The sequence below is a fragment of the Oncorhynchus mykiss genome, unplaced genomic scaffold (genome assembly GCF_013265735.2).
Source record: "Oncorhynchus mykiss isolate Arlee unplaced genomic scaffold, USDA_OmykA_1.1 un_scaffold_869, whole genome shotgun sequence".
NCBI lineage: Eukaryota > Metazoa > Chordata > Actinopteri > Salmoniformes > Salmonidae > Oncorhynchus > Oncorhynchus mykiss.
Genome location: NW_023494316.1, coordinates 30,001 through 35,000, shown reverse-complemented (window position 1 = coordinate 35,000; position 5,000 = coordinate 30,001). Strand labels below are relative to the sequence as shown.

The 5,000-nt window shown below is 36.6% G+C and overlaps 4 non-coding genes across 4 annotated transcripts; all 4 read right to left on the bottom strand.

The window, feature by feature from the left end:
- Positions 1–41: 41 nt before the first annotated feature.
- On the bottom strand, positions 42–160 carry LOC118963892. Its single transcript, XR_005050957.1, has one exon. It is a non-coding gene; the product is annotated as a 5S ribosomal RNA (ribosomal RNA).
- Positions 161–337: 177 nt separating this feature from the next.
- On the bottom strand, positions 338–456 carry LOC118963891. The gene has a single exon (XR_005050956.1). It is a non-coding gene; the product is annotated as a 5S ribosomal RNA (ribosomal RNA).
- A 177-nt stretch (positions 457–633) lies between these two features.
- Positions 634–752, bottom strand: LOC118963890. The gene has a single exon (XR_005050955.1). It is a non-coding gene; the product is annotated as a 5S ribosomal RNA (ribosomal RNA).
- A 177-nt stretch (positions 753–929) lies between these two features.
- LOC118963889 lies at positions 930–1,048 on the bottom strand. The gene has a single exon (XR_005050954.1). It is a non-coding gene; the product is annotated as a 5S ribosomal RNA (ribosomal RNA).
- Between the last annotated feature and the right edge of the window lie 3,952 nt (positions 1,049–5,000).

Below are 5,000 nucleotides of genomic sequence, written 5' to 3'. Positions count from 1 at the left end.
AAACGGACAAAGAGTTGAAATTCCACAAGGCAGTGACAAAAAGCTTACAGCACCTGGTATTCCCAGGCGGTCTCCCATCCAAGTACTAACCAGGCCCGACCCTGCTTAGCTTCCGAGATCGGACGAGATCAGGCGTACTCAGGCCGGTGTGGCCGTAAGCGAAAGGCAATCTCAAAAAGTGGATGAAATTGCATATACTGTAGCCATAATTTGTAGCACAGATTGTTGGATGAAATACAAACTAACCTTGCTTACTTATTTCAAAGCGAGGGCACATATTTCAGCCTTGTGGGAAAAAACGGACAAAGAGTTGAAATTCCACAAGGCAGTGACAAAAAGCTTACAGCACCTGGTATTCCCAGGCGGTCTCCCATCCAAGTACTAACCAGGCCCGACCCTGCTTAGCTTCCGAGATCGGACGAGATCAGGCGTACTCAGGCCGGTGTGGCCGTAAGCAAAAGGCAATCTCAAAAAGTGGATGAAATTGCATATACTGTAGCCATAATTTGTAGCACAGATTGTTGGATGAAATACAAACTAACCTTGCTTACTTATTTCAAAGCGAGGGCACATATTTCAGCCTTGTGGGAAAAAACGGACAAAGAGTTGAAATTCCACAAGGCAGTGACAAAAAGCTTACAGCACCTGGTATTCCCAGGCGGTCTCCCATCCAAGTACTAACCAGGCCCGACCCTGCTTAGCTTCCGAGATCGGACGAGATCAGGCGTACTCAGGCCGGTGTGGCCGTAAGCGAAAGGCAATCTCAAAAAGTGGATGAAATTGCATATACTGTAGCCATAATTTGTAGCACAGATTGTTGGATGAAATACAAACTAACCTTGCTTACTTATTTCAAAGCGAGGGCACATATTTCAGCCTTGTGGGAAAAAACGGACAAAGAGTTGAAATTCCACAAGGCAGTGACAAAAAGCTTACAGCACCTGGTATTCCCAGGCGGTCTCCCATCCAAGTACTAACCAGGCCCGACCCTGCTTAGCTTCCGAGATCGGACGAGATCAGGCGTACTCAGGCCGGTGTGGCCGTAAGCAAAAGGCAATCTCAAAAAGTGGATGAAATTGCATATACTGTAGCCATAATTTGTAGCACAGATTGTTGGATGAAATACAAACTAACCTTGCTTACTTATTTCAAAGCGAGGGCACATATTTCAGCCTTGTGGGAAAAAACGGACAAAGAGTTGAAATTCCACAAGGCAGTGACAAAAAGCTTACAGCACCTGGTATTCCCAGGCGGTCTCCCATCCAAGTACTAACCAGGCCCGACCCTGCTTAGCTTCCGAGATCGGACGAGATCAGGGGTACTTTTTTTTTTTTTTTTTTTTTTTATTATAAAAAAGTTTCAATTACAATATTTTATAAAATGTACAATACACAAAAAACCGAGACTAACATAGGCAGGTGAACAATTCACCCCCTATCAAATCAAAGAACTCAAATAAATAAAATACAACAAAAACTTATAAAAACATAACATTCAATTCTAATCACACAAAACAGGCATGTTGAAATCAACTCACCGAACAACTATACAAACCAAAAGGAAATTAACATACCAATATATTTCAAAAATGATAAGCAATTCTTCCACCATCCACCCTTGAAATCAACCCACTCCCCTCCACAAAAGCTTCATCAAAACATTCCCTTCCATAACAATGAAACATATCTATATGCTTCTTAAACAATACTACAAAAATATCCCACACCCTTACCCTCTTCCCCTCAAAAAAAGCAAAATTCCTCCTACAAAAAATAGCATACCTCACAAAACTCAAAACAACATTTAACAAAACAACATTAACACCCTCACATTTACCATCCATGCCAAATAACACCAATTCATTCCACACATATTTTTTCAAAATATCACCCTTCCAGTTTCTATGTATCATTCCCTTTACCTTACAAAATAAATATTTTAACTCCTCACATTCCACAAACAAATGTATTAAATTTTCTGGTAACTCACCACATAGATCACATTCTCTTTTTATTTCCCTATTGATTTGATGTAACACCACCTTTGTATATATACGATTATGCCTTATTTTAAAATCGTTACTTTCACATTCCATACTATTATATTTTACATTTAAAGTTTTCCATATCTTTTTTACGTCCAAAGTTGGAAAAATTCCTTTCCAAACTTTCTCCGCAGCTGGCCTTTTCACATTTTTCTCTACCATTATTTTATAGAATTTTTTCACCGGGATACTAGATAACTGAGCCTTCTCCTTACTGTTACCAATAAATAAATTAGGAAAGACAAATAAACCTTCTCTAACAACTTCACTATTTATTAAATCCACCCATGTGCTTGGTATACTTTCTTTTATCTTCTCGTACATATTCTTCACTGTTCCCCTACCCACCTCTACATCCCATTCATGGATAGTGTCAAAAATAGCTTCTTCAGGAAAAAAACCTGGAATTACCTCATATGTGTAGTCTTTTATCTGTCTAAGACCTGCACTCATGAATACTTCACTATATAACACCTTTTCTTTGTACTTAATTTTCTCATTCAGAAAAACAGGGTGATTCATAATTAGGTCAATATGCCCACACTCATAATACACATTAGGCAACAACTCTGCCCATGCATTTAGCACTTCTTTATAAAAATCTGGTACCTTTTCACACATTTTCCTTTTAAGATCCATCAACAAACCATTATCTTCACATCCACCACTCTCATCTAAATAGACTTTGAAAAAATGTTTCCAGCCATAATCTAAACTGTCATATAAATATTTCTTTACTGTTTTTATCCTAATAGCTTTTCTTTTAATGTCAAAATCTACAAGTTTTAAACCTCCATCATCATAGTCCGCTATCAATGTTTTCTGCGCAATTCTAACACCTTTACCATCCCATATAAAGTTAGACACCACATTATTCAATTCATTTATAACCCACTCTGGCATGTCTAGAACTCCCAAAATATACACAAGTTTAGATGATACCAAAGCATTTACTACAATTACTTTACCTTTTAACTTTAATTTTCTATTTTTCCAGAAATTCAAAGTTTGCTTGATTTTATTGAGAATCCCCGTCCAAGTTATATCCCTTGCCTCTTTCTCCTTTACACCAATATTTACTCCCAGCACCTTCATAAAATCCTTAGCTACCTTAAATGGAATCTCACACTTATTTGCATCAATATCCCCAAAAAACATAATTTCTGTCTTCTCTATATTAACTTCAGCCCCTGATGCCTTACAGTAGATATCTATGATTTTCATAATGCTTTCAATGCTACCTACATCCTTCACAGTAAAAGTAGTGTCATCAGCGTACTGATGTATAACACTGACACCACCACCTGGGATTCCAACACCCCTCACCTCTTTGTCTCCAAGTATCAAAACAGCTAAAGGTTCCGTAGAAACACTGTACAATAGAGCTGACAAAGGACAACCCTGCCTTACTGACCTCTCTATAGGGAATGTATCTGTTAACACTCCGTTACATTTAACACAACTTTTTGCTCCACTATACAACAATTTAATCCAAGATACAAATTTTGGCCCAAAACCAAACCTCTCCAAAGTCTGTAGCAGAAAACTATGTTCCACTTTATCAAAAGCTTTCTTAAAATCTAAACTTAAAACTATACCACCTTCATTTTTCATATGATTAACAACATCTCTAATTGTACAAATTATATCTGCAACATCTCTTCCAGGTATTCCGTAGGCTTGTGTTGATGTAATAATACTCCCAATCACCTTTTTCATCCTATTAGCTAAAACTTTAGTCAGTATTTTATAATCTGAATTTAGAAGACTAATAGGCCTATAATTTTCTAACTTTAACCTACTGCCTCTATTTTTAAATAAGATGGTTAACATACCAATTGACATAGACTCAGGGATTTCCTTATTCTCTTCCATATACTGAAAAACCTTCAATAAAATGGGTGCCAAAATATCCACAAAAACTTTATAGAATTCATTTGTTAAACCATCCAAACCTGGACTTTTATTTCCTTGAGTGTTCTCAATTGCTTCCTTGATTTCTATAATTGAAATATTTTCATCACACATCCTTCTATCTGTCTGAGATACTTTGGCACTGATTTTCTCCAACACTTTTTCAACACACACTTTATCTACATCATTCTTTTTATAAAGATTTCTGTAAAAGGATTCAACTGAATCTACGATGTCCACAAAATCATTTACCTTTACACCTTTTTCATTTTCCAATTCCACAATATAACTCTTAAATTGCTTTCGTTTTTCAAGCCCCAGAAAAAAGGAAGTACATTTCTCTCCCTCCAAGGCGTACTGTGCCTTACTCCTAACAATAGCACCTAAACATTTCTTTTTTTCATAAAACCCTAGCTCTGCATGGATTTTCAAATAGTTCACTACATCATAGTCTGGATCAGCATCAGCCTTTTCAAGTTCCTGCAACATCCTATTTCTAAGCATTTTTTCTTTCAACTTATCGACACGGTTACGATTTTTGGAGTACCTAATACTCCTGTTTTTTACTTTAACTTTCACTTCTTCCCACCATAAACACACATTCTCTTTTAACAGTACATTAGACATTTCACCTTCGATACATTCAACAATTTCCTTTATATAACTTTCCTCCTTTAACAGACTGGCATTTAAACACCAGACACCTCCCCCTCTCATCTCCACAGCAAAACCTATCTGAAATGACATTACTGCATGATCACTGTATGCTGTAAAGTTATATGATATCTTCTGAACCTGCTGTATCATATCTTCTTTTACTAAACATAAATCAATTCTGCTTTGTTTTAGTTCATTTAACACCACCTGCCTTCTCGAAAACACTCTTCTATTTAAATTTTCAGCCCTCCATATATCTACAAGATTTTCATTTTTCATTAATTCCCATAAAGCATTTCTAGACGAATCATGTCTGTAGCTATCACATCTCGAGACATCTATTCTAGTGCACTTCACGTTAAAATCTCCTACCAGTATACAATTT